Source organism: Schistocerca piceifrons, chromosome 6 (assembly GCF_021461385.2).
Source record: "Schistocerca piceifrons isolate TAMUIC-IGC-003096 chromosome 6, iqSchPice1.1, whole genome shotgun sequence".
NCBI classification, from domain to species: domain Eukaryota; kingdom Metazoa; phylum Arthropoda; class Insecta; order Orthoptera; family Acrididae; genus Schistocerca; species Schistocerca piceifrons.
In genome coordinates this window covers 217,017,179-217,032,575 of record NC_060143.1, presented here as the reverse complement: position 1 = coordinate 217,032,575, position 15,397 = coordinate 217,017,179, and positions in this window count along the sequence as shown.

Genomic DNA, 15,397 nt, shown 5'->3' with positions numbered 1-15,397 from the left:
GTTTAATAGACGAAAAATACGTAATTTTACGACTTGAAAAACTGTTTGATCTAGAAGACTGAAGTCAGCAGCTTCATGCTGTAGCTGCAATAATTGAGAGATGAATCACAACTTATTATTGTATGTCTGCATGTAATGAAGTGGAGGTGAAATAATATTGCTGTTACAATGACAAATGCTACATTACTATCCTAGAAATAACGTAATGCAGAAAATATTTTACTGCAATTCGTTATTTTCTTTCGTATGCTCCCCAAACGAAGTCGGATTCTCCAAAGAGATAAGAGACAGTGTGTATAACGTTTATTTGTGCAATCATTCATTCCTAAAACCCGTTGCAGATTTACTGTCTTAATTACATAGCCTTAAAGCTTCATGAATGGTCGATGTTTATAATTATTTTTCTTAATGGAGTGACAATAGTGCTGATGAATGTTGTTACATTTGAATATAAGCGGTTAAACTGTTGATCACATATAACATGCCCGAAATTTGGCTTACATCAATCAAAGAGATTCTTTTTAAGCGCACATAAGAGTCTTGCTTTATTTTCTATCGATTTTGGTTGATGGAATGCACCATCTTCAAGCTCTTCTAGGATAACCCGGTATGGAAATCGTCATCAAGGTCATCGATTTGATTCTCCCCTCTGTCGAGACGTATTACTAGAGTTACCCTACCATCCGCATGAATTCCCGTTTTATCATAGAGTAGCCTGAAGATGGTGTACTGTAACGTCCAAATCGATAGAAAATTAAGAAAGATCTTTAACTGCAAAAAACACAGTCATAACAGGGAAGAGTGAATGAAAACAGTTCGTAATGACTATACTGAAAAGTAAGTGCTTGAGAGTTTTCTATCATTCGTCTGTCTAGTTATCACACTCAAATCCACTTCTGACAAGTAATGTATTTCCATGCAGACAATCAATGCATAAAATAAAGACTGATGAGTCAAATAAACGCAGACATCAACAGTAGAATTGGGAAAGCTCCTGCAGTCTTCCAAAAAGTGCAGTAATGCGTTCCTCAAGGCAATTTGACGCTATAATTGTATCAACAAGACTCCTCTTTCATCCTACAGTTGGCCATTTAAAAAAGTGAGATCCGGAAAATGTCGGTAAAATCGGACCACAAACTTATTATTTGCCACCAGCGATAATTGATGCAACTTTTGAATTTGGGTTATCGAGACCACGTGTCAAACAGTGAAGTGCTGAGTAGAAGTAGCGTACGCAATCAGCACAAAACCGCTGTTGAAAGACGTCAGAAGCTTACAGGATATGTTCTGGCCATGAAAGGTGGGAGAATCTGTAACGGAAACCAGCGGATGGATGTAGAAGTAGAGGAAGATCTCGTACCACCTAGAAGCGAACTTGTGCAGAGGATTTTCAATGCATGGACATAAACTGCGAGGAAGCTGAAGACCTGGCAGCAGATGGAGTTCACTGGAAGAAACTTTCTGTCTGATGTGCTTGGTCCTTAGCACTCGAGGAAATTTTACAAGTCTAAGTAAATAAATGTAGGTTAATTCGTTTCAGTTTTAACAAAAGGTGCTGATCGTTTGAATGGCGATAGTTGTGGAAATTTTCGGAACGTATTTGATTTTAATGTCATAAGAAAATAAGGAAGTAAGAGAAAGTGTTCTGAACATAGAGGAATCATTCTGTTATTACACTGTCTTAAGACACTGGAAAATGTTACTAAGAAAAGATTAAGAACGCTGTTAGAAAACCAGTGTGAAGAGGAACAACATGGATTTAGATGCAGCAGAGGGGTAACAGACCTTATATTTGCACTAAGGCAGTTCATGGAAAAGTACTGGGGAAAAGGATAAAGATCTCATAATAGTGTTCCAGAAACTGGAAAAAGCATAGCATGTGACGTTGTGCCAAGGTGTGAGATCTGATAGTGTTTAGAAAATCTAATGTTTCTAAACTCCCTAACAAAGAAGGTGTAAATGCTGTATGAAAGCTGTGGGCGTTGTGTACGAAAGGCTTATGGCGGATCGGACTGGTCCAAGACAGACATTGGAGTGCGACACAGTACTGCACTTTCGCTATTACTTCTTATTGCACTTGTAGATATGGTTGTAAAGGAAATGAAGGAGATAGAAAACGATGATCTTAATGCTTTAGTCTTTAATGATGATGTAGCTGTTTGGGGGAACCGGAACAAGAGGTACAGGGAAGATTTAAAGTCCGTGTTTGAAGACTGCCAACTGACTGTAAACAAGAGCACACCTACCCAGGTAAGAGAGGGAGAGCAAAAAGAATGTATGGAAACTTCCAGTTACCTGGGAAATACAATATCAAGGAATGACAACCCAAACTAGAGGTATAGATGAGAGTAAGAATGAGATCTAATATCTCGTTTGTGGAACCTTGTGATGGATAAGCGAGTTCCTGAGAGAGCCAAACAGACTATGTTTTAAACGCATCTCCTGCCGATTATGACACACAGCTCGGAGTACTGTATAAATAAGAAGGGAGATTTCATCAAGCAACAAATGTACGAAACATATTAAGTTTCTGCGATGAGTCTTGAAGTAAACGAGAAGAGATTAAATTAGGAATGAAAACATGAGAGGGGAGATGCAAGTGGGACTGTTAGTGACACAGAGGCTAAGTACTGCAGGGCTCAAGTTGTTTGGACATGTAAAGCGGATGAAGGGTTACTGCCTGCAAAACCAATACTTCCATACAAATGCACAGAAAAAAGACCAATAGAACGACCCAGAAAAATTTTGCTGGATCATATTTCCAATTTATTTTTTGTATACTAGTGGAACTCATGCACAATAATTTCCAAAAGTTTCAATGATGAAATCTCATTTGAAGTGAGCCAGTAGTAATTAAACGTGACGCGAGCTTCCTGCCACGCCCACTTTTTGAAGTAACACTTCAGTATCATCTCTGTGAAATATTCCGTGGATAGCATTCAAGCAAACTTGCTGAAGATACATCCAGTAGGCTATAATGCATACCGTTCGGTTTCCCAGAGCGTCTGTGATTTTGTTCCCTATCTTAGAAACAATAACGAACCAGCTGCTTTGTTTACGAAGAAGCAGTTCTTGTTTTGCCACATTTTCATCAAATGCAGCTGTTGTCAGAATTGCAGCTTACGATGCTGTTCTTGTATTTAATGGTAGGAACGTAGGGAAGATGAAGACATTAGAGAGAATGGACTTCCTGATAGGAAATTTCGCTCAAGACTTCCTGAGAAAGATACAAGTCAGTAGAAGACCTCATAAAGGAAAGAAGGCAGAAAAAAAGGAACCAGAAGAGAAGCCTTGAATGGAGAGTACAAACCGGTGGCCTTCTGAAGGGGTGACATAATAAAAACTTTAGGCTCAACTCTAAATTTTATGTACGTTTTTCGCATAATGTATGAAGGCTAGAGTTATGAAATTTTGTACAGTTACTTTTATAAACCCAATAAATATTGTTTCAAGAGTAAATTTAAAATCCTGAATGTAAGCTGGGATGCGGGGCAGAGTGCTTGCAATTTTGATTGAATTTTAAATTATACTTTCAGAATTCTAATTAAGGAACTAATAAAGTTCTCCTATTAGATATATTCAAGAGACCTCATGAGAGAAGCTTACTGTACACGAATAGATTTAACGGAGATAATTTTGTAGAAGTTTCTTCAATATTTTCTGAAAAAAAGTACGTATTTTATTTTTGGAAAATTTTTTAAAAACCATAAAAAGTTACACGTATTTTACGGAAGTAAATGTGTCAATTTCACGTAAAATGTGGTACGAAATTCCATTGCTGTGTCTTCAAAATTGTGTTTGTGGTGCACCTTTTAAATAGTGTATGTTTTTCATTAACGTCCCGCTGTAAGAAAGATTTGAGGACTAGTGGAGAAAACTGGGAATCAGTATTCTGACCAGAAATAGGTCTACATCAAGGTAGAGCAAAGTGGAGGACAACTGCTGGAAGAGTACGTAGATGTTCGTGGGGGTGATGATGATTGTGATGATGGTGACGGAAATAAGGATTCAGATGCATTTACTAGCATACATTGTCTTAGGTAAAAAGTCAGTGGGGTGAGAAGGAAATATTAGTTAGTTGGGATGTTGCACAAGATACACAATGGAGAGTGTGGTATGCATGAAGAGATACAGTGAAATAAGTGCCACCGGCGAACACGTTTGAAGAATCGTAATTTAAGGGAAGTTAGGGAAGAAGGTTAGGAGAGGAGGAGGACGACGACGACGAATGGTAAATCAGGATCGAGCAGATGCGCGGCGTCCAGCTCCCTAGAGAAATTCCGGCCACTGGAAGAACGATATCTTTCCACGTAAGGGGGCCCCGCGGATATTGAATGGCCGTGGAGGAACTATGCATCATTCAGAGGCAGATGATAGGTCGGGCGCGCAGGCGCAGGTGCGATAACCCGGCAGCTCCAGTTACCTGCTGGACTCGGCCGCTTCCCCTCCCTCAACACCTCCGCCTTCCTCAGCTCCCCCCCTCACACGCCTTCCACGCCGGCATCCGCTGCCGTTACCGTAAATGATGGATAAGCCGCAAAACGCTGCTCCCGTGTTGTGGCCACGTTCTCGCCTCGCTATCTCTCCAAAAAGAAGCAGCAGGGGAGAGAAATACTATTCGGCGTGCTACCGTACCTCAGCTTTTTGCTTTTATACCTCTGCCTCCCGGACACGTCCGAAACGCTTTCTTCCATCATCTCCTTTACTTCTAGGTACGACGTAACCTTTTTTCTTGGTGCACACTTTCTTTGCTCCTTACTGGCAGTGATATTCGGTCCGGGAGAAGCGTGTCACGAGCGCCTCCAGACCAACGAAGGGCTGTGCGTCCTACCACTCTACAGTTTAAATCAGGTACTGTAGTAATTTTCTTTTCTCTTCTCTGCATTTTACTTGGTTCTGCAGCTCTTACCACATTTCGTGCTTTCCAATTCCCATGAGAACGTTCCTCTGCGCATGTAGTAACAAAAATCACTGTCAAATGATTTTCTGTACAATCGTCATTCAGCTGTACCTGATGTGAAACAGGAACCTTTAGTCGTTTCAGCTATTTAATGTCACGTTTGGCCTCATGCTACTTCCAGCCAGTTTTTTTTATTAGCGTACATTTTCTCTACGATTGCGCTCTCTGTCACGTCTTGTGTATCAGGTGAAGGAAAGGAAGTACGTATATGTAAACACGCTTCCCTAATCGGTACTGACTAACTACATACAATCTTTTTAGTTCCATTTCCAGATATTCTGTACGCTTTTATCGTTAACGAAAAGTACGCTCACGTGCTCTTAAATGCTCACCAGCTCAAATTAAATAAGAACGCTGTTTGAATTTGCCAACAGCAAAGATCTAGTTTTTAATTAGTAAAACCGTACAATTATGTTAAAAGTTTTGTGATTTTTGGTAATGGAAAATAAACCTGACGTGCTCAAATAGCTGTAAGCCTCGCATTGCTTCAGCAGGGATTAATGCGTGTTGAAGATGTATACCAGTATTCAGTGAAACTTAGCATACTCATTGTTTCAACAGTTCCTATTTAGTGTTCTTTTCGTTTCTTGTCTACTATAGCAGAATATCCTGAACTATATTGAATTTCAGTTCGGTAGGTTAACATTGATCAAGACATGGGAAAAAGATGTTACAGTGAGCTACCTTTTCGTTGTCCCTGAGGAGCACTATATACTAATCGGAAAAGTACTAACGTTAGTGGAATCAGCAGCAGTGAACGTCGTGATGGTAGTTATTGTTAGTATTATTCTTCCATTGAGTTCAGGAAATTTTTAGGCTACTGTGAAATGGATTTTCATCTTCTGTCTATCTCCGTAACTTTGTCATTTGCTTGTGTAAATACGTTACGCACTATCCGCAGAAGTGTACTGAGTTCAGTCTGAGAGCGATTGTTTTGATATAACATCCAGGATAGGGATTTAGAATGTATTTAACGATGATTTAGCGGTACCTCTACATTGCATTAGAGTTCAAACATTTCTCAACCGCACAGAGAAAATACTTTCAAATGTTAATAAACAAGCAAATGTGTGAGGGACTGGAAATAAGAGTTATCCTATTACGTGGTACTGTGAACATATTAAAAGTTAAGAACAGAATATTTTCGGGATTCCTTTAAGTGTTATGTTTCACTAGTGTGATAATTAACGCCGTTAATAAGCTCAACATGAAAAATCTTACTTTTGGTTAAAGAGTTGTGTATGACTATGAAAAGCCAAATATCTGGTTTTCTTTCTCCTCCTACCATCCTCAACGAAACAATAGGGAATACTATCTGTCATATTGTAGTCTTTTATGATGACGTAACGCTTCTTAGTAGTAAGGTATTTAAACATCATTCGTATCAGCAAGAGCCGTTTACAGAAGAGACTACGATGAAGATAATGGCTTTTGTACCTCAGCAATATCATGAGAGGCTATTCGTCCGATGGTACTGAAACGAGCCACAAAATATGACTATGCGCTGCAAATGGTTTATTGAAAACATTACCAGATAGAGAGATGGGTTAAGAAAAGAGAAATATCGAAAAGGAATTACTTTAGTGTTAAGAGAATATCTACTGAAAAATATTGGCTTTGCATCCTGTGTAACGTTTTCCTTAGCAACAACGTGGTGGAGCAGCAAGTTAACGATCGTTTCGTTTCAGATCAGAAGTTCTTAATTTCATCAGTGCAAACCACTAACGAGGAAGGAATCGTATGATTTAGCGTACACTCGCGATGGATACCATTCCAACTAGGAATATTCATTGATGGAACAATAGTGAAGATTGGGAACTTGTTGAGGAGTACATTTTGCCTTTAATTTTTTAGCGATCCTATAAAATTAGTATAATATTTTGTCTCATCTCTAGGAGCGTATGAATGTAGCTTTCACACACGTACTTATGCTGTACAGTGCCCCATAAACGGACTAACGTCCGTGGACGGTAAGCGCAGAGACTGAGAGCAATTTAGCTGTGTGGATAGAAATTGTGTTTGCATAGATTTTGCTACAATATAATTACGCGACCAAAGTAAATACGAAATGAACTCGATTTGTTTTGCAGGTAATCTGGTTTCAATCAGTTTGACACGCATATGTGGCCACTAAAATTTCAAGCATGGAGTTTAGGGGCCTGCTTCTGGTGATATCGGAAAATGTTTCTGCTGGTGACGCTCAGTATTGTAAACTCCCGTACAGAATTATATTAAAAAACGCTAATGGTAAATATGAGATTTGCATGATTATTGGGAATAGGTGGTAAATAGCGCCTACAATCTGCTCTGTACTCTTTCAGAGGTGTTCCACTCGTCACACTTTTTGTCTGCACTATTTCCTAGGTGACTAGTACTACGTGAAGATAATCTAGGGAAGTGGCGCGTTGGATAAAACATTATTCGGAGGTGTGGGGTAAAAGTACTTTAATGCCATCTTTAGGTATATTAGACTCTGGATTCTCTATAGCAAATGACAAAAATGCTGGAATGCTTCTTTCTGCAAGAACATTGCCCATTTCTCTCCCTAGTTTTGTCGAACACAGCATCCGTTTCGACTTCATTATTTTCGACATAGAAATTGGTGCTGGCACTTCCCATTATTTTATGTAAATATAATCAGAACGTTCCGAAGATGATATTTTATTAATGAGCGCAAATTCTCAAAAAGGCTTCGTTTCCTTGTGGCTTCATACATACGGTGAGCATTGTCTGGCTGACACGACGCAGTTTTGCATGACTCATAAATGAGGCAGAACATTCAAGCAAATGTATAAGTCAAACACGTAACTTCGTATCTGTTAACATAACGATAAAAGAGAATAATTCACAGAAATAGTGACATACGTCTTCTTCCGCTCTTCTGTTACCTGCAGTTGTTAACACATTCCCGTTTTCATTTATTCCCCACCACTTCGTATATTGCACACATTTCGTCATTCCGATGCTAGATTAAGAATTAGGAATAATTGATATTGTCTTTCAGTGCATTAACTACAGTTGTCGAACCACCTCAACCGAATGCAAAGTACTGACAGTATTTCGCTTTCAGCGATTTCAGTATAACGGAATGTAGGAATCAGCTACAAAGGGGGGGGGGGGGGGGGGGGGGGAATCCGTAGAGGATATGTGCTGCACGTGACTACGATGCAGTACGTGTTTCACTGAGTCTTCTTGTTAAGCACGAAAGCGTGACTGTACGAATGCACAGTGTTTCCGCAGATACCAGTGCATCGAGCAAAACCACTCCGAAATTCATCGACAGAGGGTGAATGTTTTGATGCGAGAGGTATGGTAATGCGTGCGTTCCTGGACTGTCAACGTTTCAGATCAGGGATCGCAAAGCATTGCTTCGGCGCCAGGCGCGCAGGATTTTGTAGCGGTCACTTCCAGCGTTAACAGTTGCAGAATTATGCATGTGGCTGTCTACCTCTCACATTCGTTTCCTCATTTATTGTAGCCTGCAAACCAGTAATGGTCGGATTACATATATTCACCTGACGTATGCACAACATAAAAAGGGACCTATAAGAACAATTTCCCTTGTAACCTGGATTTAATTATTATTTCTGTGTTCCTGTTGGACTTCGTAGCATCAAATACGACAATAGCTGCTAGTTTATACACAAATAAATTATTTCGTCAGAGGTAGTAAACAATTACATAAGTGGGAATGTTAATTTCTGACAGGAAAAGAATTTTTGGAGTCTCGTAAAATGAAAAAATTGTTGGCTGTGACACTACCATTGGCTGCAGAGTCATCTAATTGGAAATAAATTTTCCTTTGAGTATATATGTCCCTCCACGGTATTTTACCACAATTGTAGGCGGCGTTACAGATCTCGTTGTTTTGGTCCCAACACTAACTGTGGAATCGGATGTTATGTAATTCACGTGCTGAATATTTTCGAATAACGATCTGAATGTCAAGAGTTTATCGGTAGGTTAATGTTAGTATCAAGGTAGGACATATTGAAAATAAGTACAAGGTTGCTCATAAGTACCTCCAGCGTTGCACACAAGACAACTGTGCGAGAACTACGAGACGTACAGAGAAATGACCAGTGAGTAGAACTTCTCTCCTTGTACCGATTTGCAGTAGGCGCCGTGGTGTAGTTGCACTATGGGCAGACCTTTGTGAACATGTGTACTAGATTATGCCACGGTATTTATTCCCTCCTACTGACAGACAACCCGACGTACAGACATCCAAATCGAGCCGCTGCCTCGCACTCCTGTGCAAGCCATATCTGCAATTTCAATTAATTTCTCGCACATATTGTCGTTTGCCGCATCAGAAACGGTGCCAATATTGAGCACCACGAATGTTAGTTAAAATCTTCGACAGATACGTTATTCACAAATACGTGTCTAGTTTCGGTTTTGCTTGTAGTTTTTGCACAATCATCTTCTGAAACCCCTGGTATTCCAGCAAGTAGAAACTAGCCTATTTGAGGCAGTGCAGCATCAATGGCTCATCCAAGGAGTATTCTACATGAACACAACTTCACGGGCATCTTCTCACTTCTACCGGGCGACATTTTTCCAGTGTTAGTGTATAATGGATTCACACTACAATATAAGGTTCTACATCCGTAAAGTATTTTATAAAATGCATTTAACCATCAGCTGTCTAATTGTCGCACTGTTCAGCTACCGGTTTCATTTACTAACGATCACCCAGGATGCAGGATGCAACAGATTAGTTAAATCAATCTCACATTCCTCTGAAGCTGAACAGTATCGAAATTATCCATTGAAATTGTACAAACAACTGATATAAATTGTCTTAGAATGCTGACAGGCATATCTCATGTCAAATAGAAAGACATCTCATTTGGTGTGAGATATAAGTGTCAGTATTCTAAGACAAATTATGTCAGGTGGTTGTACAATTTCACTGGATAATTTCGTTGTTATTCAGCTTCAAGGGAATATGGGATGCTTTTAACTAATCTTTTGTACCCTGTATCCTGGATGATGGTTAATAACCGAAACGGGTAGATGAATAGTGCGACAAATAAACAGCTGATGGTTAAAATGCATTATATATGTATAAAGAATGCTCACAATGTAGCATTTCATAGCTGGAGTTTAGTTACAATTTCTGGGCTGAGAAGCTACTGTCGGTAAATGCAACTATTCATGACATTGCATTGAAAGCTAAGGAACACCGAATTTATGGGTGCATTACGATCTGTGCAGAGGGCATTACCATTTGTCACGTGATGCAGAATACATAATGATAGTTCTCGATTAAAAGTAATCGATCATCACTGTCTTGCTCGAAAATAGGCAACCGTATATTATTTAACTAGATTTTTCTGTAATAAGTAGTTAGTAATCAAACTAGCAGACAGGACATTGAGCCATAAAGTGTACAGGACAGCACCACACTCACAACGATACCTCCATGAGGAATCTAACCGTCATCCATGACAAGTAAGTGTAATTAAAATCTTGTTGAACAGTAATAACGAAACATTCGAGGCAGTATATTTGCGACAAGGATTGATTTATCTGCTTTTAAGAAAAATGGTAACTTCAACAAAAGACATGGAACGAGTACTGCGTCCAGGGAGAAAGAATTCCAGGATAAACATGTGTCGATATAGATTTGACCAAGCAACAATTTTTAAGTCGACGAGGAAGGTAAAACAAAGCGTAGAACTACCAAAGACGTAGGTCGTTTACTAGCGACGATGATGTGCATAAAAATCCATACAGTCGCAGTCAAGCGTACAATGGATTCCAAAGCACTCGCTTATCGGAACAAGTGGGTAACTCAAAACAACGGAAAACAGCCAAAGTTGCTAGTTTCACATTTATTTACTTGATGACTAGATTCGAGTTGGGAACCATTTTCAAATCATCGAGATAGTCAAAATGGTACTTCCCAAAATATAAGAGCCATGCCAAGGTAACAAGCATATACGTGTAACAAAACATAAATATAATATCTTGACGTGGTACTTACGTTTTGGGAAATACCATTTTCACTACCTCGATAATTTGAAAATTGGTCCCAACCCGACACTAGTCATCAAATAAATAAAAGTGAAATTTGCCACTTTGGCCGTTTTTCAATTGTATTGATTAAGACAAGTTGCTGCTCTGCAGTTTCTCCAGCGTGCTGGAAGTTCGTAATAGCGTAGCTGTTGCTTAGGACCCACAGATAGAGCAGCCGTGGTGGAACATACTCTTCAAAATCGAGACCATTAAATAAAATATCCTGAAACTAGCTTTTTCACCTAGACTACACATTATCATACGCGTCCGTACTGAGAATCGATAGAGAAACTTGCACTATGATAATTTTAACAGACAAGAACGTGAGGGTTTAAATTGTTGTAATAGAGAAGTATTCCACCTACTAGGGCTACCTAACACTTTTAATAGTGAACAATATCACCTAATAGACTTAATCCCGTGTTCGGCATCACGTGACGAATAGTGGTGCCCTCTAAATGGTTGATAATGTGTCTATAAATTCGGGGCTCTCTTGAGCTTTCGATGCAGTTACCGATTAATCTCTGAAGATGTTCGCGCAGGTAGGGACTAAACGTCAGAGAATAGTTTTATGAATCACACATGGCATGCCAGACCAATACTTTTAACTGAGATCTCAAGGTAGCTGTGCAGACGATTCATTCAGGAAACGCTCTGTCATGACACCTGAAGTGTCAGTATAGTCCTTACACAACTGTTACGGCAGCGAAGTATCGCTTGCCTTATGTGGAAGTCGGCTGAACAAAGAGACCACTTCGCGTACTATTACATAACTCTTGTAATGGTTTCGACAAAGTCGCTTATCGCTCAACAGCTCAGCTCAGGGAGCTGTGGAGTTCCAAAATGCGAAACGTCAATTAGCTGCAGATAATTGGAAGTTTAATTTAGGAACAGCGAGAGCCAGCCGGGGTGAGTAATTAGAGCTAGAAGCACCAATCGCAGCGGAGAGCTAATTGAAAATGAGACGCCAAGCTGTGGCGCGAGGATTCTTCAACGGGCGTCTTCCAGTAGAAGAGCGACATCTACAGGACGTGCAAATTTCATTTAACTGCCACTCTTTATTACCGAGTAGAACTCCTGCCACTTTTCAGTATCAAGCAGCAGTATACGAGGTTATTTCATATAGTGGCTGAATTAGAATAGTACAATTAACTCAAACTATGCGCAGCTAATGAAGAAAAAATTGAAGCTACAAACTCATCGCAAAATACCAGTGTTGGAAACTGAGTGGAGGACCGGAAAATAACACAATAAGAAATTATTTTCAGATTCCCTCTCCAGGAAACTGTTATACATGAGTTTCTCTTTCTCTTAACTGTACCTGCAATGGTAATGTATCTGTTGTTCGCCACTGTGAACTCCAAATATGATGTTACAGTGGCAGAATGTAATATGGCACGTTATGTATTGTTGTATTATTTTCATATGAATATAGTGAGAACTTTCCACTACATTTTGCGCGAAAGGAGACTTAATTTCTTCACAAATTCCAAGCAACAAGAAACACAGGAAAATTTACAGTGTTTTACTAGCCAGGAAAGAATCTTTTAATTAAAATTCTTAGATCTCAGTGACCACTCAAACGTCTAAGTTTACAGAAAAATAATGAGAACAAACATTTTCAGTTAAGTATTATATTTATGGGTAGTGGTGAACCATCAACCGACGAAATGCACACACATAAACTTATGAAAATAAATATTACTTTCTGATGTTGTTCCGGGATAAGGGAAGAGTTTAATTCCCATAAGATTTTTACTTACATCAAAAGTTGTTTCCCAGCTGTTCCTACCAGGTTATGTAAAGCATTTAGGTTGTGCAGGAACATAATCAGAAATTTTACCAGAATGTACCTTTCTAGTCCTCTCCGTTCTTTTCTTCTTTACTCGAAAAATCATTGCGTAAAGTGCCGCTCATTACTTTATCTGATACTGAGAAAACTGTTCAAGTTAATTTTCTTAAGAACGAAGCTCTATGCGTAAGAAATAAAGCATTGCCCTTTCATTTTCAATGCACTGAATCATTATGTTAGCGTTCGTAGGCCACTGCAGAGATCCTGAGGGCATAAATATTGATTGCATTCCGCACAGGATGGTTCTTTTGAATCTGTTGCGTTTCAACCATTAGTAGAGCTGTAATTGTGCGTAACACTCAACTATATAATTATCGTCTACAGTTTGCAGCTTCACACTCTATGTGGTGTGAAATCTGTCTGCATTTCTTTTTTTCCTGATGTTGTTGTTCATTACGCAGCTTTCCTTTCCCATCCTTAGCATATTTAGCTACTAATGTATTGAGACGTCCTAACACTGGTTTCATACCTCTACCTGTATTAGCTATCTCCTGTATATACCCTTTCTTTTAGAATATTACGTCTTCCTACTGACTGAATTTTGTTGATATGAGATTCGTTTCAGATCATATGGCGGTGTTAAACCTGTTGTAGATTCCTAAACTTTGTCTTTACTTCCGTGCTTTTTTTCATTTTAATGCCGTATGTAGTGTTCTGGAAATGTTTCGGGAACAGATTAGATTTTCAGAGACATTTAATTGGGTATGCAGTAAATATTAACTTGTAATCGTTATTTAGTCACCACTGTCCATGAAACATTTTTCTCGAGATTTTATGTCGTAGACCTGTGGGTGGAGTTCGAATACACATTTACAAATATTTATTTATGATTGATGAAAATTTCTTGCGGTTGGTTGGGGGGAGGGACTAGGGGAGGGGAATTAACGGTAGAAGCTGCTATTAATCGGTACATGAACGCATGTCTCCAGGCAAATTTTCGAGTCTTTATTGATGCAGTACAAAACCTACGCTACCTGAGTGACAACATCTTTTAATTCTGTTCCATGTCCTCAGTTGCAGCCAAACTTTCGTCACATTGCGCTGTGTAAGGTTGCTGCCTGTTATGGCGTGGATAGCAACTTTAATTCTCTCAGTCTTGCCGTGTTACGGTACATATGTGTTTAACAGTCTCCGAAGGTTGTACCGAGCGTAGAGCCAGATATTGACGACGGACCGGCGAGATATCGGACTGAACTAATGGCAGATGATGGGCAGAGGCCTCGGACGCTGCGAAGCGTTACTGGCAGAGTGGCGTGATCAGCGCGAAGTCACGCCACAGGCAAATGCGGGTGAGTGGGGCGTGACGGGGTGGCCGGCTGTGATAGTGATGGCGAGAACCTGCTGACAACTGGCCGAACGGCGAACGAGATGGTCCGTACTCCGTGGCAGTGGGCGCTCCTCCAGAGCTGAAGCACCGGATAAAATCGCGGAGCTTTTGACTCCTGGGAGCGAATAGTGGAGTTTGCAGATTTAATGTTACTACGATCGGCGAATCGGCCTGGTGTGTTCTGCTACTTGTCAGACATAAATTCAGTATCGGTATAATTACTCAACTATTTCGTTTAATTTACTGTATTCAATACTACCGGCGTAAGGGCAGCCAGTTCAGACGCCTACACATAACCTCCTCTGTTAACTCAAATTATTTCTTTGCTGTTATTATTATCTCATTTCGTCGCCCATCCTGCCCTACGATAAGCTTGCCATCATTCCAACACTTGTTCTCATTTATTGATTTTTCCTTTCAGACAGATCTTTCTGTTGAGTTGGCTATCCTCGTGGTGTTCGTTCCCACGTTTTTGAAAGAATTTGTCCATTAGTAATCTCAGAAAATCGCAAATGTCACTAAAGCTATTCTGATGAAATTCCTATTTTGTGTTTCTTACTACACGTAGTTTCTGATGTTCACGTAGCACTATCTTTGTTTCGTATCACATATGGTGAGGATAAAGTTCACTCATTCTTAGTTCTTCATTATTCGTGTGCATTTACTCATTGGGACCGTAATTATTTCTGTTTGAGGAAAGATTACTTGTTTCGCTTGTTTTATGTAGGTGCCAGATTGATAATTTGGAACCAGCAAAATGTGAAATATCGTCATCTGTTTTCTTTCTAAACCTATAAGCGATCACGTCTCATTGAGGATAAGACACTCATATTCATGTAGACACACTGGCTCTATTACAGCTGTAACGTAAAATTTTGGAATGTAGGAAAAATTTTTTTCTTTTATATGTTTACTATGATTTAATAACTAGTTTCATTTTCGTGGCTCTTACTTTCGATGTTTGTCGTCAAGTACGCTGGTTGTAGCCCCTTGGCTTAGGTGTTTAATGCTATTCACACGTTTTACTGCCCCTTCTCAGGTATGGTTTTGGGTTGTAATATCCGTGGAATTACTTCAGGTATTTTAAAAATCGTTCGCAATCCAGTTGCTTCTCCTACTTCTTTCAAGTCGTTAACATAGTGTGTTGCTGTTACAGAATCCAATGTCATTATTGGCACCTAAATAACATAATATATCTATTTTCATATAATTCCTCTTTATTTGTAGCACT